The sequence below is a fragment of the Callorhinus ursinus genome, unplaced genomic scaffold (genome assembly GCF_003265705.2).
Source record: "Callorhinus ursinus isolate GAN/ISIS: 27379988/994484 unplaced genomic scaffold, GSC_fseal_2.0 scaffold44, whole genome shotgun sequence".
In the NCBI taxonomy this organism is placed as follows: domain Eukaryota; kingdom Metazoa; phylum Chordata; class Mammalia; order Carnivora; family Otariidae; genus Callorhinus; species Callorhinus ursinus.
This window is the reverse complement of record NW_027397106.1, coordinates 7,128,762-7,151,380: the sequence shown is the minus strand read 5'-3', so window position 1 is coordinate 7,151,380 and position 22,619 is coordinate 7,128,762. Positions and strand designations below refer to the sequence as shown.

General features: G+C 43.2%; 3 long non-coding RNA genes across 5 annotated transcripts in view; 2 read left to right on the top strand and 1 right to left on the bottom strand.

Moving 5' to 3' along the window:
- Nucleotides 1–11,099, bottom strand: part of LOC112832547 (uncharacterized) — an 11,843-nt gene extending 744 nt beyond the window's left edge. Inside the window, exons 1-2 of one of the 2 annotated variants that reach the window (XR_012375094.1) lie at nt 10,961–11,099; nt 8,446–8,732 (exon numbers count right to left, since the gene is read on the bottom strand). This is a non-coding gene — a long non-coding RNA (uncharacterized lncRNA). Of the gene's footprint in view, nt 1–8,445; nt 8,733–9,427; nt 9,515–10,960 lie in introns of those variants that run through there. The other variant, XR_003210409.2, reaches the window with a different exon arrangement.
- On the top strand, nt 8,828–11,288 carry LOC112832546 (uncharacterized). 2 transcript variants are annotated; one of them, XR_003210407.2, is made up of 2 exons: nt 8,828–9,096; nt 11,090–11,288. It is a non-coding gene; the product is annotated as an uncharacterized lncRNA (long non-coding RNA). The 2 variants fall into 2 exon arrangements; XR_003210408.2 differs by lacking the exon at nt 8,828–9,096 and adding an exon at nt 9,485–9,568.
- Nucleotides 11,289–15,194: 3,906 nt separating this feature from the next.
- Nucleotides 15,195–21,200, top strand: LOC112832548 (uncharacterized). The gene is made up of 3 exons (XR_012375093.1): nt 15,195–15,280; nt 18,514–18,913; nt 19,164–21,200. It is a non-coding gene; the product is annotated as an uncharacterized lncRNA (long non-coding RNA).
- Nucleotides 21,201–22,619: the final 1,419 nt, after the last annotated feature.

Here is a 22,619-nt window from a genome sequence, read left to right as displayed (position 1 = left end):
CTTCCTTCCTTCCTTCCTTCCTTCCTTCCTTCCTTCCTTCCTTCCTTTCTTTCTTTCTTTCTTCTTTCTTTCTTCTTTCTTCTTCTTTCTTTCCCTTTGGTTGTTTTACAAACAACAGCTAATGCAATATTCAAGTGGTGGGATTTTTATAAATAGCCGAGTTTGATATTAATGACCAAAAATATACTGATAAAATGAATCTTATCTTTTTATTGAATCCAAAAGCATTCATTTTTGCTTATACCCACATATTTTCCAGAGGATCTTCTCCGTGTAAGAGTGTGAAACTTATCTATTTAATAATGTTATACATACGTCAAAATGTATTCTCAGAAGGACCTGGAAGTTATACAAATAAATGTTAATGGTATAGTATCAATTATAGATGTTTTCAGTTTTCTTCTTTTGTTTAACCGTGTTCTCTAAGATTTCTACGATAAAACCATATTGCATATCTAAGAAAAATAAAATTACAGTTGCAAAAGAAATAGAAGTTACCTTTGAAAATGTATTTTGTTCCAGATTTTATAATGTATCCCAAATGATCACTAGAATTATAAATTCAACAAAGACCTATATATATTTTTAGCCAAGAAGATTTGATAATTAAATACATTTTTAGGACCTGTGGGATTTTATCAATTATTAAGATGGTAACAATGGGGCTAAATTACCTTTCTAGCCTGCTGGGCTCTTGTCCTAACTTCACTGAATACCATCTTTGGTTTATTGGAAGGAATGGAGGAGATGTTATAACAGCAAATTCTGCCCAGTGGAGAGCAAGTAAGTTGACACCATCTATGACGCTTAGTCAAAGTGGTCCCAGCACAGACAGGAGTTGTGCAAGTGATTGGCTGGTAAGGTACCAATGATCCATGACAAAAAAGGAATTTCCATGTTACCTCCTAATTAAGACAAAGAATTACCTCCTAATTAGAGAACAAAGAAACAAGTTGCTCTGTGCTCTTCTAAGAGGTCATCGTAAAGAGCCAAGGAGATGATGAGTCTGAACCCTGCTTCTGGCTACCAGGACAGTTTCCTGGCCTGTGGAAAATGGACTCATTTGAGTGGTTTTGGTGGGTTTGCCTGGACAGAACTCACTTTTCCCACCAACGTGAATGCAAAACTGGCTCAGCTTCGAAACGGCTAAGTTCATCAACTCACTTATTTAGACAAATAACTTTTGAGCACCAGAGTACCAACTATGTGCCAGAGAATGTTCTAGGTGCTGGGGACACTGGAATGAAAGAAAAGCCTAAGACCCTACTCTCACAAAGTGTACATTTAAATGGAGAACCCAGAGAACAAACAATCAGAAACACAACAATGTAAGGCCAGGTATTGTTCGGGTTCATAAAAAAATAAATTAAGCAGAACAAAAGGATAGATAATGACGGAGGTTCCTCCATCCAGTAAGGTGTCCAGGGACAGTCTCTCTGGGGAGGCGACAGTTGAATGACTGGAGGAGATAGTCTTGTGAGTCAAACATTCTAGAATGGCCGTAGGCACAGCAAGGGGGAAGACCCTGAAATAGAAACACTTTGCCTCGAGGGACTGCAAGGGTGTAGGATGCACCATGTGTGGTGAACAAAGGTGAAATGGGCGGCCTGGGGACAGATCAGGGATGGTCTTGCGCATCATGGTAAGGATTTTGGATTTTACAGTGTGATTAAAAGTTGCTGGAAGGTTAAAACACAAAACACGGATCTGACCATAAAAATTGTTTGACTCTGTTGAGAGATAGGGGCAGGAAGTGCTCATGTGTGTGCAGCAAGATAGGAGAGGGGTGTGGGCAGGCTAACTCCATACATTTCATGAAGAAACCACAGCAGTGCCCAGACCTTGGAAAAAAAAATTGAGAAGCACTACAAGAAAATTTAGAATTAGAGACACAAATATTTTTTTTTTTTAAAGATTTTATTTATTTATTTGAGAGACAGAGAGAATGAGAGAGAAAGCACATGAGATGGGGGTAGGGTCAGAGGGAGAAGCAGACTCCCTGCTGAGCAGGGAGCCCCATGCGGGACTCGATCCAGGGACTCCAGGATCATGACCTGAGCCGAAGGCAGTCGCTTAACCAACTGAGCCACCCAGGCGCCCGAGACACAAATATTTTTGAAAAAGATAAAAGAATGTGATGACTTGGAGAGTAGAAAATTGGGAAAGAATGAAAAAAATGGAAGGCTTTCTGGCTCTCAAGGCTATGCACATGTATAAAGTTGATCTTAAAAACTTGAAAAAAATGCAAAACACAAATGATAATATGAAAAGAAGACAGAAAGTATAGGGTAGCACTGTCTAACAGCACTTTCTTCTATGATGGAAATTACATCAATATGGAAGATATTTGAAATGTGACTAGTGTGACTGAGAAATAAATTTAACATTTCATGATGTTCTAATTAACGTACATTTAAATAGCCACATGTGGCTAGTGGCCACCATATGAGTCAGTGCCGCCATATGCAATGGCCAGCTCCTACCTAGGGTCTACTTTGCTTCTACAGTTGACTCTGCTTTCTCCTGCTTCATCTGTTTTTCTATCCCTACTGGATCATTTCCATCTCCTGTGTTAAAATATCCATCTTTTTAAAAAGTGCAGCTCTGAGCCCATCCCTCTGTGGTTGTCCACCCCATTTCTTTGTTCCCTGTATAGCAAAACTCAAGAGTTCTCTATGTCTGTGTTGTCCTACACAGCAGCCACCCAACTAGCCACATGTGGCCATTTAAATTTAAATTAATTAAAATTAAATAAAATGTAAAATTCAGTGCCTTAGTTGCACCAGTCACATTTTAAGTGCTCAATAGCCACATGTGGCAAGCGACCTGTGTATTGAACAGAGACAATACGGGACATCTCCATCATCAGGGACAGCTCTCTTGAGCAGTGCTGAGAAGCACTGGAGGGAGGGCAGAGAAAACAGGTACGGTTGCTGGTAGTTTAGCAGATTTGGTCTAGAAGGATAAGAAAGTTATCTTATGGCTATTTCTTTTTTCTCAGTGGAATAGGAAGTAAAGTCATCAAGTGAGAGTGAGAAAGGAAGGGGCAGGGGATGTTGCAGGATGGGAAGAAAGGAGATGGTAGGCAATAAACCTTTCCAGACCTCAGGAGAGCAAATGGATGAGGGAAATAAAGAGCAGAGTTTTCTCCAAGGCAAATTGGAATCATTATGTTTTATTTTGATATTCTTGCTTTTCTCAATGTTGGTACTAAGAGGCCATCCTTAAAATTGGCCAGTGTAGGTGGGGATGGAAACATGAGCCAATATTCCAGCTTCCTTCATATTGACTTTGAAATTAGACCAGGCTGAGAAATCTCATTGTCATGGCTGTGACCACAACCTTTACAGCAGGAAGGAAGGGGAGGTCCCTTCCTGGAGATGTTTTGCAGTGATAAGGTATGGGAACTTCCTCCGTTAAGGTTCTTTTAATTTTAAAAGGTAGAAACCAACTCAATCAAACTTAAACAAGAAAAGGAGATGGACTATAATGACACAAGAGTGTCTCTTGGAACCCACGGGAATGCAGCTTGGGATTTAACTAGAGTTAGCCAGGAGGAATAGAAAGTTCCCAGAGACCCAGGCAGAATCATATTTCTCTCTCTCTTTCTTTCCCCCCCTTATACTTATGATTTCTTATCTCTTCTTCTGCACAAGAAGCATTTTTTTTCTTTTCTCTAAAGAAAAGATCAGCTTTCTCTATAGAGTTCTCAGCACACTTGATGGGTGAGAGAACGTCAACCCCCACAATACCCTAAGTTCTTATCACCTCAGAACAAGAAACCCTCTCAGATTAACAGGAACATCTTGGCCCCAGTCTCAAATTTCTGATGGAATCTGATTAGGCAAACATAAGACAACTGCCCTACCCTGGTTCAAACAACACACCATGGGTACAAACACAACTTCCCAGGGCCATTCCCAGGCTGTGCAACAGTTCTCAGAACTCCTTGGCGTCTGGGAAATTTTTCCTGTTCTGTTACCTTCCTGGGTCTTACCTGAACTTGGGGTGTTGTCCCTCCATAGGGCTACACAGCTTTCAAAGCCCATTTTCCACCTGGAAATGAGGTTGGGACCTTGGGCTTTTAAGAACATCCTTATGGTTTCTTTGTCTCTACTGTACAATCCTCTCAAAAATACTGTAGGCTCTGTCTATCTGCTTCCAGCCATTTCCTTGAGCAAGTAACCACACTCAGTGTTCTCTTTGAGGGACTTCTTTTTTTTTTTTTTTTTAAGATTTTATTTATTTATTTGTCAGAGAGAGAGAGAGAGACAGAGAGCACAAGCAGGGGGAGCAAGAGGCTGAGGGAGAAGCAGGGGGAGCTAAGCGAGGAGCTGATGCGTTACTCGATCCCAGGACCCTGGGATCATGACCTGAGCCAAAGGCAGACGCTTAAACAACTGAGCCACCCAGGCATCCCTGAGGGACTTCTTATACGACCTTTATTTCTTTGCTTTTTTTGCAAACCCTCTTCAACTCATTCTGTTTCTCTGTCTCTCTCTCTCTCTTTCAATACTTTGCCAACCACAACCAGTAGTAACCACATATAATCTTAAAGTTTTCTTTCCTGACATCTCCCCACTGAACTATAAGTTTGGTAAATGAACTACCTTTAAGATAATCACAAGCAACACCTTTACCAAATGTTTTGACTTCTTCCCACCTCTGAAATCAGTTTTCTCATTGTTACTACCTGATCGCCAAGCCAATATTTTAAGGTTTTTTTCAGCAGCATATCACTTTTGGTACTAATTTTTATATTGATCAAGATAGGATATATACACAACACACCCTTATGGAAAGAATTTCAGTGGCCTTGAAACAATAAAGCTTATTTCATATGCACACCAGGTTTGGTATGAGCTAAGTAAGTCTCCAGGGGGGTTTGTCTTTAACCATATCATCTCAACTGAGGGCCTCAGCAACTGGCCAACAAGGAAAAAGCTCACAGGAAAAATTCATATCTGTTTTTCTAAGCTTTGACCCAGAAGTGAGACATATCACTTCAGCTTAAAACCCATTGTCCAGAATTAGTCTTATGGCCCCACCTAACTACTAAGGGGCTAGAAATTTGAGGGAGCATGTGGTAAAATTGTTGAACAGCCAATGTCCCTTCCACAGTCCATGCAGGCCTCATGTTGAGAGGCCTGCATCGAAGCCGTAAGATCAAATTAGCCTGGGCAGTGCAATTGCTACAGAAATGGACCCCTATCCTGGAGACTAGCTGGACTGCACTGTAATTTGTATGCGTGAGAAACAAAATGTTGTTGAATTAATCTACTGAGATTTAAAGATTTAATTATTCTTGCAGCAGAGTCCAACCTAGCCTGATTATTTGGGGAGCACAAAAGAAGACGAGTAAATGGAACAACATAGCTTCCTTTCCCTGAAGCAACTGTAATTCCAACCCAAATGGCAGCAGGATTTTTTTTTGAGAATCTGATAAGATGATACAAAGCTCGCTTGGAATAATAAAAAAGTGAAAATAGCCAGTACAACTATAAACAGAATAATGAGGGGAGGGAGAACTAATTTTACCCAACATTAAGAGATTTTATAGGTAGAGAAAATACAGGAAACCCAGAAAGACATTGCAGAGAAAGTACAGGGAATAACAAAGATATTAGTAGAGAATAGAGATCCCAGAAATAGGCCTAAATACATTTGAGAATTTAGAATATAAATAAAATGATATTTTAAGTCCATGGAAGAGTATAAATAATTCAGAAATGTTGTGACAGATAAGCCACTGGGGGTAAAAATGCTGAAGTACCTCACTTCTTGTACTCAAATCATTTCTAACTTAATAACTTAACTGTAAAACATGAAACTGTAGCAATACTAGAAAAATCATTGGTAATTTTTTTCCCCAATTTTGAACTGGCGAAGGTCAAGAGACATATAATAGAAGATTGACAAAATTACATAACAATTAGTACTTCTGCAAGACAGAGAATACCATACACAAAGTCAAGAGACAAACCACAGGATAGAAAAAAAAAATGTTTGCAATCTATATAACAGGAAGGAGATACATTTCTTTAATACACAAACAGATGTAAAATCAGCAAGGAAAAAAATGGACGTCCAATAAAAAAAAAAGAGGCCAATGGTAGACAGTTTGCAGCCCCACAAAAGCAAATAGACAATAAACGTATGAAAAGATTTTTTTCAGCTTTTTAAATAATCAAAGAAATGTAAGATAAAACAAGATACTGTTTTTTACTTAGTATATTCACAAAAATTAAATTTTGCTCATTCTCAAGGGTATGGGAAACATGAACTCTCACATATTGTTAATGGAATGCAAATTGCTATGACGTCTTTGGAAAGCAATTTGGCAATAACTATTAAAATTTTAAAAGTACATTTTCTTTAACTCAGCAATTTCCCTTCTAGGAATTTTTCCCACAGAAACACTTGCACAAGGAGGCAAATCTATACTGTACAGGGACAGCATTGGTAATATTATTTGTAAAAGTAAAAAACTAGACAAAATTTAAATGTCTGTCAAGAGAGGATTAAATGAACTATAATAACAGAAAATAGAATACTACATAGCTGTTGAGAAGAATCAATACATTTATCCACATTGAAATGAAAAATATCCAAACTAAATTAATTTAAGTGAAAAAATAAGGCAGAATATAGTATTATGATAAATGAAACTCCAAGGATCACATATATTTATACACATACAAATTTCTGGGAAAAAAGAAATAACTATTAATACATTCAGCTGCAATTACATTATATATGAGGGTGTAGGTAAAGAGGTCAGCTTTTACATTTCATGTTTTATCCATTTGTATTGTTAGACTTTTTTAAAAAATATTTTATTTGTTTTATTTAGAGAGATGGGGGGGCAGACAGAGAGGGAGAGAGAGAATCTCAAGCACGCTCCCCACTGAGCCTGATATGGGGCTCGATCTCACCACCTCAAGATTATGACCTGAGCTGAAATCAAGAGTCAAATGCTTAAACCGACTGAGCCACCCAGGCACCCCTGTAGTGTAAGAATTTTTTAAACTTGTGCATGCATTACTTCATGATGAAAAACACAAAAATTTTAAACCATTAGTCCTTCCATGGAAATATCAGTTCTATGTTTTTACCTGTGAATCTGGATCTAAAAAGATATCAGCAAATAGAAAGAAAAGAAAGGAGAAGGAGGAGAAGAAGAAAAAGAAGAAGAAGAGGGAAAAGGAAAAGAAGAGGAATGACCAAAGTTAGACATTCACAATATGGCACAAAAGAGTAAACTGAGCTACCAATCATAATGAAAGAGGAGAGCCACACAAACTTTTGGAACTGTCAAGTCCTATTTCCACTGCAAGGAAAAAACAATCCCCAGGCATTATAGTAGTCTCTCTGTATCAATATTTCCAAAAAAAAATTTAGTAATAACAGTAGTAGCTCATATTTATTGAGCAAGACCTAATTTGGATTCAGTGCTAAGCACTTTTATATGAATTACCGCGTTAAATTCTCACAAACTCCATATGGTAGGAGCACTGCTATCAGTCCCATTTTATCAACAAGAAAACTAAGCACCAGAGAGAGAAATTAGGGGGGCCCCTGGGTGGCTCACTCAGTTAAGCGCCGGACTTTTTTTTTTTTAAGATTTATTTATTTATTTTAGTGGGGGAGGGGCAGAGGGAGAGAATCTATGGCAGACTCCCTGCTGAGTGCAGAGCCCATCGTTTCACAACCACCATTTCACAACCCTGAGATCGCGACCCTACCCAAAAATCAAGAGTCAGACGCCTAGCCAACTGAGCCACCCAGGTGCCCCCAAGCGTCAGACTCTTGATTTCAGCTCAGGTCATGATCTCAGGGTTGTTAAGATCCAGCCCCATGTGGGGCTCCACGCCCAGCCTAAGGCGTGGATTCACGCCTTAGGATCCAGGTGCCTAAGATTCTCTCTCTCTCTGCTCCTCCCCCTTCTAAAAAGAGTGGGAGAGAGAAAAATTAAGAAATATCACAAGAGACCCAGCATTTGTGTTTCAAAGCATTTGCAATATGCTTCAGTGGGCTTCAATGCTGATTCCACACTTACTCTCCATGCATCCTCAGGAAAGTCACTTAACATTTCCCACCAGTGAATTGAGGATAGTGACAGAACCTACCTCACAGGGTTGTCAGGGGGTTAAATGAGAGAACTCAGTGTCTCACACATAGTGAGCTCTCAATAAAGGTGAGCTGCTGCGCCTGTTGTTACAAGGCCTTTAACGATAGGGTCTCTTCCTACTGGTCCAGTCTCGTATCTTTCCATGACCACCCCCGTCCTCCCCGAACTCGATCTCCAGTCCTCCTAATCTCCTTGCACGCCCCCCGTGGCTTCCCAAGGCCTGCAAGCCTCCCTCGGTCCCTCTGCTACAGTGCTCGTTTCCACCTTCCTCCCCTTCTCCCCCTGGCTGACTCACCTCGATCCTTAAAACTCACCTTAGTGCGTACTGGGAGTCAAGTTCTAGATTTTCTTCCCCTGCGTTCCTCCAGGTCTGAGCGCACGAGCCGGCAAAGAATATTTGCCACATGAGTTCAGTGTAACCAAAAGAAGAGTGAGCTACTTGTCCCGCAACCTCTGTGGACCATTCCCAGGAAAGCCAGTTGTAGGTGGGGCAAACGGAGTTATTCATTCACTGAATGATTATTATTATTAGCTCCTGCTATTGTTCTGGTGCTGAGGCCACAGAGTAAGACCAAGTACCCTGTTCCCTGGTGGGTATCGTCTATATGTATGGGAAGGAGATAGAGATCAAATAAAGGGAAAGATCATTTAAATATTGGTACATTTGAGAACAAAAACAGAACAAGGTTAAGGGTAGAGAGTGATGGGGAACGAGGGGCTCATTTAGACTTTGTGGCTAGGGAAGGCCTCTGTGGAGGTGACCTTTGAGCTGAGACCTGGGTGACAGGAAAGACCCAATCATGCCAGTGAGGGAGCAGAGCGAGTTGAGAGCCCCTGCGGGGGGAACGAGTCAGCATTTGCCCCGGCCGGAAGAGGCTCCAGGTGTCTACAGCCCCAGTTCACCAGCAAAGGTCAGAGAGGGGGGTCATGACTGGATCCAGTAGGGCCTCTTAGGCCATGATAAGGTATCTCGATTTTGTTCTACCCACAACAGGAAGCCGCTGGAGGGTTTGCACTGGCGAATGAGATGATCTGATCTAGTATTTTGAGACGGCTTTGGCCCCCGTGCAGAGGGCAAGAACAGGCTGTTATCAGGTTATCGCAGTGGTGGGGGGCGGGGGTGGCTGTGGGGCCGGGGATGGGGAAAAGCGGGTGGATTTTGGCCCTTCTTGGGGAGGGGACGACAGGGCTTTTGCTGACGAGTATATAAGGGGACAGATTGTGGTGTCCCTCAGTGAGGTGACGAAGACAGGAGGAGAAACAAGTTTGAGGGACACGGGGTGGGAAGGAACCTACAGTCCCATGTCTGTTGGGGCACGGCAGGCTGGCGATGCTGTCGGGCGTGCGAGCAGAGAGCGTCAGCAGCCGGTGGGCTCTGCAGGCCCGAAGTGGCGGGGAGCTTGGGGTGGGAACTCCCAATCTGCCCATCACCGGCGAGTGAATGACCTTCAAACAGGGGAACAGAGCAGATAAACGGGGGTGAATGAGTGTGGGAGTCCAGAGGGCGATGGAGGGAGGGGAAGGGCCAGGAGAGGAGAGGAAGGAAGAAGAGGAGAAGGCCCCAGGTCAAATTCAGGACACTCAGAGATAGCAAGTGATGGAGGCAGGAAGCCCACCTTGAAAATCCTCCCAGGAGAGCGTGTGCTCTAGAGAAGCTGAGAGAATAGAGAGGTTGAGGAAAGTGCTAAGGGTGGCCTCCCATGAGGAAGCAAGTGGCTGGCTCTGGCAAAATCATGGTTGCTCCTCACTGTGGCTAGAACCAGTTCAGTGGCATGGTGGGGTTAGAGGGTCAAGGACAGTGAGTTGAAAGGGGAAGGACTGAGGGAGGCGAGCCAGCGACTGTTGTGGAAAGGACGGAAACATGGTCAAGGAAGAGCAGTTTGCTTTGTAAGAGGCTCCGTGTGCTGATAGAGTTGGGGGGGGACTACCTGTCAGGGCGAGGTCCTGCGGAGGTGAATTGGGGGTGGGGGTCCAGACAAAAGTAGAGGGTGAGAGTTGGCCTGAGCTGAAGGGCTGGGTCATCGACCGCACCCACAGGGAGGGCAACATACTTGGCAGAGGCAGGCCACATGGTAGAAGTGACTACGGAACAATCTGGCAGCTTCTGTTTTCTCAGTGGAGTCTGACAGAAAGGCGTCAGCCAGAGAGAGGAGAGGAGAAAGCAGGTGTTGGAGTGGAAGGGGAGAGAAGCTGTGAGGTGCCGCCTTGCAGAGCGGGACGGTGACCAACCCGGGGATGTGTGGGCGGGTCGCCTGGCACAGCAGAGAGCCCATCCTTATTTGTGATCCTGAATTAAAGTGCCACTAGTTTCCATACTTTCCTGTTGGCACTTTTAGCTGCTCTCGCTAAGAGTGGGTGATGCCATGGTAGGACTTTTGACCAGGCATCTGAGGGAACAGAGCTGGCCCATGGCCACGCTGTGAACTCGGGAAAGCTTATTGTAGGAGTCACTCCATCTTTCCCAGCATCCTGTTCTCCCTTCCTTTTCCATAATAGAATCTGGTTTTGCCTCAAGTGTTCATCCCACTTATGAGATTCACAGGAATAGGAAACTGAGCTCATCTCCTGCTCCAGGAATGGATGCTGATATTCTTTTTTTTTTTTTTTTTAAGATTTTATTTATGTATTTGACAGAAAGAGACACAGCAAGAGAGGGAACACAAGTAAGGGGAATGGGAGAGGGAGAAGCAGGCTTCCCGCAGAGCAGGGAGCCCGACGCGGGGCTCGATCCCTGGACCCTGGGATCATGACCTGAGCCGAAGGCAGACGCCTAATGACTGAGCCACCCAGGTGCCCGGATGCTGATATTCAAAAGCAGTCAGCACCTACCATTTCTCTGATGATGGTTACTAAGTACTCCGGGGATGGGCATGGGGCCCAAGTTGGGCCAAGCAGATGGAAGGAAAGGACCTGATCCCATGGGTGGATTCCTCTTGTTTCTCTCTCCTTCTTAACCAGGAAAAGGAAACCTGATGCTCCAGGATTGGCCACAGTTGCAAGATGAAGCTGATGCTGTGAACAGCTGTGTGGGGAGATGGAAATAACCTGGGGCCCCGATGACATTGTTAAATCCCCAAATCAACCAGCCTCAAAGCCCATCTTACTTCTAAACTTCCTGTTGTTTGAGATAATAAATCTCCTTATTCTTTAAAAACCAGCTCACGTCAGGGTTTCTGTCACTCACAGCAAAAGCATCTTCTTGGACACAATTGTTTTTCTCTGAATTTACACTATATTAGAAATCTTCCAAAAGGTGACTGATTCTTGCCTTCTGCTTACTTAAACATACTGTCTCATGGCAGAGCCAATGTGTGTGTCCAGGCAGCAGGATTTGGGGTCACCGGGACACTTCTGCTCCCACAGTGTGGGGTTACTAAGAGACACGTATGTTTGTCCACAAACCGGTTTTGCCAGTTGTACTTGTTTTTGTTATTATGCAAACCAATGAAACATGAGTGAAGAAAAGAATCAGTGCATAAAAGCCAAACCCTGTGCTTTTAATAAATAGTAGAGGGAAAGTAGGTTTCCTGCTGGTGTGGATGACACAAATGTAAAATGGTTGGGAAATTTTGTTTCATCTAGAAGATTCCAAACTCAGATTGTTTCCCCAACTGTCTTGGAGCTCTGTACTTTAAAGCTGGTTTTTAAAAGTTTTTAAACGTCTTTTTAAAGGTCAATTGGCTGTCACATACTTAAAGAAGAGGCTTTGTCCCTTCAAAATATTGTTACATGAAGGTACATTTATATGTTTTACTTCAATAAAATGATCACCTTGTTTTTCATTTTTACTGTCTCCCTACTTTACCTGCGTATCTGCCTTAACTAATTGCTCTCCTAGCTGCGGTCTGGGGGCTTCCCGGGACAGGTGTCCATGGCTCCCCTTCTTCCCCCACTCCCATATGTCTCCTGTAGCTTTGCCCTCCCCCTCCCTCCCCTCTCCAGCTCATCAGCCCCTGTCATTACAAAGTTAAAATTACAAGACGAGAGTACCTTTCCTTTGGATAGAAGGTCTGGAAGGAGCTACGCCAAAGTGTTACCTGCTATTTCTGCATGGAGAGATTATAGATTTTTTTCTTACGCATGTGAATAATAATGAGGTGAACTAGTATTGATTTGGTAATAAGAAAATAAAAATAAAGTATCCCCCCCCACCCCAAGAACAAAGAATGCCTTGTCTTTCTATGAGAATTCACTCTTTATAAAGAACTTTTCGGTCCATCCTATCAGTGGCACTTCATAATGACTCTATATAAAAACCATTACTCCCACATAAAGATGAGGAAACGAAGATGGGGAGGAGGGAAGTGTCTGGCCTCAGGTGACAAAGTGAGGAAGAAGTAGAACCTGTTCAGATGCCTAGGTCCACGATACCCACTTCAAATGGTTTTTGCAGCCCTCTACGTTACTAAAGGTTCCATGAAAATAGACTGATCATAGCTAAATAAGCTACCTGTGCCGGGATGAAGAGGTATATTTACATTGCTAAAATAGAGCAATGTAAATAAATGTAGTTACAAAGAATGGAAGCACAGGTCCCAAAAGGAGGCAGGAGGAGAAGGAAGGCCTGCCCAGCACAGGGGGCAGCTCCATACAAGGTCAGTGTCACATGGGCGATGGCATTCATCTTTCTTGTCCAATTCCCGCTTAAGAATTCAGGACAAACTCCACTGGTCTCTACTGGAAAACTGAGGTCCATTGTTTAACCTCTTTGGGCTTTGGCGTTGTGTTCTATAAACTGGGAGTGGTAATACTAAATGCCTAAATAATGTTCTCAGGATTCAAATGGTAATGTATGTAAAGCCCTTACAACTGGCAGCTGGTGGAGCGTGCCATCATCACCATCATCTTCATCATCATCATCACTAGGACTACTGGCACTATTACTATATTACTGGTACTACTATTAGATGTAGTCACAGTGTGACTGTTTTCATAAAACGTGAAGGACTTGGCTGGTGCCACCTGGTTGATTGGGCATTAGACCCAGAAATTTATGCATCAGAACAGCACTATCTCTAAGGATTTGTCGGAGCTGTTAGGGCTCATCTCTGCTTCTCTCAGATCTCTTCATTCTCATGCTGAGAATTTGGCCCCTCAAAGTTTTTTGGGCCACCTCCTTATCACCTCCAGGAGCTATCACCTCCACTTTGGCCTCCTGAGCCTTCTGAGCATGGGAAACCTAGGTCTTTGTGGAGGAATGACAAGTTTGCTCAGTTCTCTTCCATTTTGGTAGTTCATTTTGACTTTCGAATGCCTCAGAGGTTCCAGGAAGATGTCACCATGTGTAGACCCACAGAGAAACTGGCAGAGGGGGGTTTCATTTCACAGTTGGCCTGAGCAGCCCTAGTGTGAGCTCTCAGGCTCAACAGCGCCCATGACCTCGGGTCTGTCCCGCCTGCCCAGGATCCTTCCACCCGACGGGCCACACCCACCACATGCTGACATGATGATAGTTGGCAAAGTATTTCCCATAGTATGTCACTTGTAGCACAACCTTGTAAGGAGTTATAACTACTCCATGTTACATTTGAAACAACCAAATAGTCTTTGAAAACTGACACTGAAGAAAGCCTTAGAAGTTAACCCAACCCAACCTCTTCCTTTTTCAGATGAGGATGTTGAGGGCTTGAAAGATTAAGTGGCTGGTACAGAATCACAGTAGCAGTGATGATAGCAAGGGTGGCCTGACCAGAGATGGCACTGAGCCCTTCACATCTAGCATCTCATTTTGTGCTCACAACTATCTCACAAGGTAGGACACAGCAGATGAGGAAACAGAGGGCCAGGGGTCAAATGCAGCTCTTCTGATGTGAGCACAGTGCTGGCTCCATGCCCCAGCATGGCTACCCAAGGTGGGGGCCTCTAGTCCTGATGCCAGGGCCATCCACACAGGGCCCCTGTGCGGGCACAGGAAGAGAAACGGACAAAGGCTGCCTCCACACAAGAAACAACAGACTGCTTCACCCCTGCAGAACGTCTGGAACCATGATCACCCAAGCAGGTCAAAGGTGTGGGCACCCTGTTTTGTTCTAGAAGAGACTCAGTACTTTCCCCCTCTGCTTACCAGGGTAATCCATAATCGTTATAGAAACTTAAGAAAATAGACACTAACACAAAGGGAGGAGAAAGAAGTATATTATAACCCCAACCCTCTGAAAGGAGTTTTGTTCTAGAGGACTCCAGATACTAAACTCCACTACTTTGAAAGTGAAGAGGAAGAAGAGAGGGTGGGGTCACTGCACTCCCCTTTTGTTGGTTTTTTTGTTTTTTTTCTTTTTCACTTCCCTGTAGTGCAGCGAAGCTTTACAGACTTTGAGTCAGAAGTAGAGTTCAAACAGTTTTAACTCTGGCTCTTTGACTTTGCACTAGTGTCCTACTGCTTTTTTAAAATTTTTAGTTAAATTGTGGTAAAATACAAATAATGTAAAATGTACTCTTTACCATTTTAAAGTTTAGTAATGTTAAGCTTAGGAAGGTTAAGGATATTCATAGGGTTGTACAACCAATCTCCAGAACATTTGCATCTTACAAAACTGAAACTCTATATCCATTAAATGACTAACTCCCCATTTACTCCTCACCCCCACCTCCAGCCCCTGGCAACCACCATCTACTTTCTGTTTCATGATTTGGACTATTCTAGACATCTCATATACATGGACTCATACAACATTTGTCCTCTTGTGATTGGTTTATTTCACTTAGCGTACTGTCTTCAAGGTTCATCCATGCTGTAGAATGTGTCAGAATTCCTTTCCTTTTGTACGGCTGAATAATATTCTAGCGCATGTATAGACCACATGTTATTTATCTACTCATCCGTTGTTGGCCACTTAGGTCACTTTCATTCTTTGGTTATTGTGATTCATGCTGCTGTGAACATGGGTGGACAAATATCTCTTAGAGACCCTGATCTCCATACCTTAACCTCTTGATTTTCCCTCTCTCGTGCTATAAAATGGGGCGGAGAAGAACACCTGCCTTGCTCCTCTGCAGAGAGCGTGCTAGAGAAGCAGTAAAGGGCCACCAGCAGCAGGACTGGAGACTGGCCCTCACTGGAACCGCCGGACAGGACTGAGAGGGCCTGGAGAGAAGAGAAAGACAGGCCTGAAGCTGCTCCACATGAGCAGCCAACTCCATCCCTGCCCAGTGAGTCCCCCAGCCTGGCCCTCCGAGTGTTGGCACTTTCTTCCTGTCTTTGGTTTGGTTGTGTGGTTTCTCCGTGAAGCTCGTTTTCACTTCCTCTGCCTGGAACATGTCTATCCCTTTTCAGGACCTCCTTAAGCAAGTGTCCCGCCTACAGAGCATCTCCCGGAGAACTCCAGCATGTTTTGTTTCACACTGTAAAGTCAAGTCATTCCCACCTGAGGAACAAAAATCAGATGATCTCAGGGTCTAAAAATTTCCACAATTTCTTAACCGTAAATTTCAAACTTTAGAAAGATCCTCTTTCCGGAGTCTAAGGCTATAAATTTCTACTTCAGGAGGCTAAATCCTACCCTGGTGGCCTGAAGAGACATGTCCCTAAGGTGCCCTGTTTCTGTCCAGCACTGACTCCTAGGAGACTCGGGTCTTTCATCCCCCAGCTCTACACTTTCATAGGCCTGTGACCGCCCCCTGCTCACTGGGACATAATGTGACAACAGTACCTTCCCTGTGGAAGCACGTGATACTGATGTAGTAAAGATGTTATTAGGGTTCGAAGCCAACGGCCAAGAAAGAATTCTTGAGACGTCTTTGGTGCAAAAAGGTGGTTTTATTAAAGCATGAGGACAGGACCCGTGGGCAGGAAGAGCTGCACCGGGGCCATGAGGAGCGGCCCGTCATATGCTTTCAAGTTGGGAGGGGGTTAGGGATAGCGTGAGTTTCTGAGGAATTTTGGAAACAAGGTTTCCAGGACCTTGAGCGGGCTAGCTATTGTTGGGAAAAGGTCATTTATTACCGTCTAATAAAACCTTAGTCATGAGACCCTTCAGCCATATATCGGTGGGCCATCTGCTTGGGGGGTGATTACCATCACATATCTTGGAGGGTTTAGAGATAAAGGAAGTTTCCAAAGGAACTCTTATACGTTAAAGTAGACTTACAGGATCTTGGGGGAGGTAGGGTGTGTCAGGCGAGGATTGCCTTTTGCCCTTAGCAAAGTATTAACATTGAGGCAGTTGAGTCCCTAGGGGAACGTCACTCTGCCTATTTCAAGGACTTGTCGGTGGGTAGTAAGGAGATTTAGTAATTTTTCTTCTGCCTTTGTTTCCCACCTCAATAGTACAGACCACGTTCATCCTTACTGCCTCTCTGATTTTCGCAGTCCCACAAGGTGGGCACACTGGGGTTGGTGCATCTATTTCAGATGAAGAATAGGAGCTCAGAGACACAGCCAGGATGTAGAAGAGCACCAAACTGAATCGTTTTCTTCTCCTGATCCTGTGAGCCATACACTCCACCACGTGGAGAAGTGATGGGCCGATGAGTTGGGTGTCACATCCGTGAGCTCCCAAGTCAAAGAGGTAGGGGGCGCTCGGAATGTCTCAGTCTTTTTAGTTACTCAGGATAAAACATAGGTAGACACAGAGAAATCGTAGTGTATGCATATGTGTGCCTATGTGTGCATGAGAACAGAAAGAATGTGAGAAAAAAGATAAACCAGCAATGCCTGATCAATGATAGATCAGGACCGTCAAGAAAATCCTGGAGTTCATTAAATTTGTAGGCATCCCTACTTTAAAGGGTCTCTTAAAGATTTATAGCCTAGACTTTGTCAACACGCTTAAACTCTTAGCAAAAGAGAAAGCGTTTTCTGTTTTAAAATGATGCATTGACCTGCTGGAAAAAATTCGTCACCTGAATAGAGCTTGCAGCATAGCCATTAAGCAGAGGAAAGGATAATTACCGTAGCTCTGAAGACGTGACCTTTTAGAATCCCTCTGGAATTGTAGGAGGCTAAAAGATTTGGCCACAGCACTAATGTGCCTGCTGCTGTATTTTCTGTTCTGCTCCATTCACTACTACCAACCTCTCACATGTAAATAAATAGTAATCTAATCAAAGCCTTTGTGCTAGTTTATTAAAATACTTACATAGGAACTAGAGGGTATTATGCTAAGTGAACTAAGTCAGAGAAAGACAATTATATGATCTCACGCATATGTAGAATTTAAGAAAAAAAAACAGAGGAGCATAGGGGAAAGGGAGGAAAAATAAAATAAGCTGAAAACAGGGAGGGAGACAAACCATAAGAGACTCTTAATCATAGGAAACAAACTGAGGGCTGCTGGAGGGGAGGGGGTGGGGAGACGGGGCAACTGGGTGATGGACATTAGGAGGGCACTTGAACTAATGAGCACCGGGTGTTATATGCAACTGATGAATCACTAAATTCTACCCTTAACTAATAAAAAAATACTTACATAATTCTTCACTATCTCTTTAGATCCCTCTCCCACAGCTTTTATGCTGAAGCAGTGAACTGTGTCTTCACAGAAGCCTCATTTTCCTTCTTTATTGCTCCTGTGGGATGACAAGACTAACACCCTTACCCAAGCGTAACTTCTACAGGTTCCTTTGTCTTCAGACAACGCGCTGTCCAAATTTAAGGACGATGAAATCCCCACAGTTTTCCTTGAGCATGACTCAGCGTTTCTCTATCTTATGAGAAATCATCAGGGCCTGCAGGATGCCATGAAATTAGCAATGGATGTGCCTCTGATGTCTGAGAGCAACGTCTGCCTCAAGGCCAGAGATAGTCTAGACTGGTTGCCCCACGGGGATACTGGGCCATGTTTGGAGACATCTTGGGTTGCCGCCCCTGGGAGACAGAGTGCTACTGCATCGAGTGGGTAAAGGCCAGGGATGTCCCTAAATGTCCTACAATGCACGAGACAGCCTCTCACAACAAAGACTTATCCACCCTACACGTTTGGTTGCTGGGGCGGCAAGAACAAAGTACTGCAGACGGAGCGCCTGGCACAACAACGCTGTGCTGTCTCACAGTTCTCGCGTCTGTGTCAGCTCCTTCTAAGGGCTGGGAGGGAAGCATCTGTTCCAGCCCTCTCTCCAGGGCTTGCAGCTGTCCGTCTTCCTGTGTCTCTTCACCTTGTCTTCCCTGTGTGTGTCTCCATGTTTCAATTCCCCTTTTTTGTAAAGTCACCGGTCCTACTGGATTGGTTGGCCCTCATGACCTAATTACAGCCTGATTACCTCTGTCAAGACCCTCTCTCTAAATAAGGTTACCTTCTGAGGTATTAAGGGTCAGAATGTCAACATATGAATTTGGGGAGGGACACAAGTCAACCCATAACCCTGCCTAAAATGTCCATAATGCTGAGTTTGAGACACTCTTGCCTAAATGGCCACTTACCTTCCCTGCCTTCTTTCCTTCTCAGGACAATGAGATGATTGGGCTGAATCTTTGGAATAACATTCACCTGGAAAGAAGACAGGAATTCTCATTTATCATCAGGAGATGATCACTAGGCCTTTAGGCATGGACACCTAGAAACGTCACTCCGATTAGGTAAAAATTCCACTTCCGTGCCCCATCTAGCACCAAATATACCTCTTTATTTTGCTGCCTGTTTTCCTTTTCCTCTGGTTTCCTATACAGGTTCTTCCCCTTCGACGGGCTTTCTTTCCTTTTGAGGCCACCAGTCAGATGCCCATGGGATGCAGCCATCTGGGTCCTATATAAGAAGACTAGTAGAGGAAGCCTTTTGAAATAGTTTCAAGTTATGGTTAACTGAAACTCCTCAGCAGCATAGAGTAATGTGAAAATATGAGCTTCCGGTGAGTCAGACGGGGGCTCCCATCCCACTCAATCATTGTTGCTGTGTAAGCGTGGGAAAGCTAATTAACCTCTCCAAACCTCCAACAATGTCCTTCCCGATAAAAGGGGGTAGAATAAGAGTATCTGCGCTCCTGATAGAGCTGCAGTAGGGATTAAAGGAAATAATGCATAAAGCAAGGTTAGCTTAATGCCTGGCACCAATATATAGCCACTACACATTCATTTGCTGTTGGTATTATTATTTTAAAGAGATGGAAATACCTCTGTGAATTCGTGCCTTCATGCCATGAAGCTGGTGGAGCACTGTCCATGCAGGAGGCACTGGGGATGCAAATACGGGTAAGCCCCTTGCATTCTAGCAAAGAAGAGAACCAAGTAAATAATAAGAGCCGCCGTGCAAGAAGCACCAGCACAGAACTGTGCATAACCCTTTACAGGAGCATGAAGAAGGATTTCTGGAAAAGGCCTTTGGGAAAACATGCACAAAATATTTATAGAAACCTGAAGTCATCGTCTCGATTTACCCAAAGGCAAGTCGGGATTTACATCAGCAGCTTTTTTAGACCCTATTATGACAAAATCATGCCCCTTTCATCACTACCAGGATTTTAAAATATTAAGTGAAAAATGCAGAGGGGAAGACAGAACATTTTTCACGTTAATAATTTGCTTCTGTGATGAGAGAAAAGAGAAAACATCTCATTTGATGATGATGAATTATTTCCAATATTCATGGATGAACGAAGAAGTTAAAAATTTGTAGTGTGTTTATTTCAGCACTAAATACGAGAGATCGTTGGGGAAATCCCACTCATGGTACAAAGACAGTAGGAGTGAAAATTAGAGCAACAGCTATTTCCAAAAAAATTGCTTTTAGAAAGAAAATATTTAGAACAAAAGAAATTACTGAATACAATACTTGTGAAATAGAGTGCCTGTTTTATTCACAACTGTCTCCTATTGCTTAGAACCATGGCACAAAGCAGATTTAGAAGGAGCTGTTGAGTAAATTGGTTGCTTATCAGCCAAATGATAATAACTAATAAGTTAAGATGAATGGAAAGAAGTTGCCCTTAAAAATCTCTACATTAAAAAGGAGTTTGGAATGTCACACTGGAAACACCATGCCCAGAGAATTTCCTTCTGCTCTTTGGAGGCTCACTGCAGATCATGAAATAATCAGTTAGACTAACATGGGTTAAGGACCCACTTCTGCTGAGTCTGGGGAGGCACGCACGAGGGCTGTGAACAGGGACACCACGGCTATATTTGCCACAATAGAGGGAAATACAAGAATGTGGAATCCTGCTGGAAAGAGTTGGGAATTAACTCCTGGAGAAATAACACATTTCTTAAAATAAAAAATCTTTCCCACGTCTATCCATTCATTCAAGAATCACTATTTAAGCACTTAGGGTATGCTAAGCCTCAGCCTTGGGGCCAGAGAGGAAAAGCTGGGTAAGGCATTGCCTCTGTCCAAGAGCAGCTTCAAGGTATGGTTGAAGGACACCGACATGTCAATTACAAGAGCAATCAAGTGTCTGAGATGTGCTAGAAGCATGCTGGTGATGGGCAGGGGACCACGGAGGGAGAGATTTGCTGGCAGGAAAGGACCAGACCTCTGCTGTGGGAAAGCCCCTGACCAGATCACAGACACCAGAGCAAGAGCCACCAAGTGAGAGGAGAGAACTCAGAGGCATCCTGGCCTCCGCTTCTAGTCCCCCGGAGCAGCCTGGCACCCCCGCTGGAAACCCCACTCACCAAGCAAAGCAGAGCAGGGTACTGAAGCTCAAGTAACCGAGAGCCGGGACTGCCAAAAAGTAATTTGTAAAATCATCAATTCATCAAATTTACCATTTTACCAAAAAAAACCCAAAACCAAAAAACTTGCTTCTCTGCATTATTTATAAACTTTCATAGTAATCTGTTGCCAATGAAACAGCTTTAGTAGTTTGGGAGGATGTCTGTAGTTTTTGTTGACAAGATTTCATTTTTTCTTCATAGAGGCATTTAGAGAAACTTGATGTGTTTTTAAACTGTATTAAAAATTCAGAAATCATTCCATAACCAAAATATCAGTGCTTGTTTCCCACAAGAATTTTTCAGTTGCTGCTGGTTTCTTTCATGCCATTTTGGTTTCGCCAACATTTTAGCAGATTTGTGATGGTTCTGCCAATTTCTCAAGTGCATCGTCCACCCAACTTCTCTAACAATTTCATCATTCAAATTTACTGTGTGATATGATTGTTCCTATAGCTTCCAGTTATTTCTCACTTTACCAGTCTCTCTAGCATTTTAGGATTTTGTATTTTGTATTTAAAATCAATAAATGCCTCAAAGTTGAGGAATTGGTCATAGAAGTCATTATAATACAATCTTCTGGGCAGCCTCACTTCCTTTCTGCTGCCTTGCTTTGTTTTATCTCAGTTGGTTCTTGTTAGAAATTTAAAATGCCATCATTTTTTTGTAGGGCGGGTTGGACTGCCACTAATTTTTTCAGGTGCTCTTGAATTTAAATCTTAAATTTAAATTTAACGACAACTGTATCTGCTGTTTCTTCCCAAAAATCCCCAGTTAAAACTTCACCCCTTTATCTTAAGCCTTTACAGTTTTAATCTAATTTGACTTAATGTAACATAATTAAGTTTTAATTGCTGGAAGTTCAAAATTAACATTCACCTGCTATTTGAGGAATTGGCCAAGAATACTAAGCACTGAAGAATAGAAAAATGACAAATCATTAAAAGAGCCAATCTTTTGAATATCAGTAAAATTTTTAAAAGTTAGATAAATTGATCATCGGGAAAGTGAAATGCGATGAATTGATCTCAAGCCAATTTCGTATAAGATGGCCTTGGGGATGTCATTTAGTTCTTAGTCGATAGTCAGCTCTTTCTCTCAATCTTCTACTAGGGATTAAAGGTGGGGGTGGGGAGCATAACAGAACATAATCCCAAATATGTCCATGTCCTAATCCCCAGAACCTGTGAATGTTGCCTTACAGGTCAAAGGGACTTCATGGATGTGATTAAATTCAGAACCTTGAGATAGGGAGATTATCCTGGATTATCCGGATGGGCCCGCTGTCATCACAATGGTTCTCATAAGGGGGAGGCAGGAAGGTTGGGGTCAAAGCAGAAGCCAATATAATGAAAGAAGCAGAGATTGGAGCCATGTGCTCTGGAGACAGAGGAAGAGCCACCGGCCAAGGAATCCAGGTGACCCCTAGAAACTGGACAAAGCAAGGAAACAGATTCTCCCCTCAGAGCCCCCTGAAGGAACCAGTGCTGTCGATACCTTGACCTTAGCCTCGTGAAACAACTGAGGACCTCTGACCTCCAGAACTATGGGAGAACAAATTAATGTTGTTTTAAGTCACTAAATTTGTTGTGATTTGTTATAGCAGCAATAGAAAGCTAACACAGGGTGCTGTTGCCTCCCCATCTCCTTGGTTCTTCGTCCTGTTCGCACACAGGGTCCTACAGCCAGGCACTTGGCCACCAAGGATGTTGTTCATCTCCAGGGAGAAGACCAAAAGAGCCTTGCCTGGACCTTTGTGAGGCCATTTTCCCCAACCCCTATCCTGGCTTCTGTAGATCTACCTGGAACCAAGGTGCAGAGCCATTTATGTTGGTTTAATGTTGTCCTAGGAAGTCACCAAAACACATTATAAAATTATCTCAATTAACTTCACCCAGAGAACAT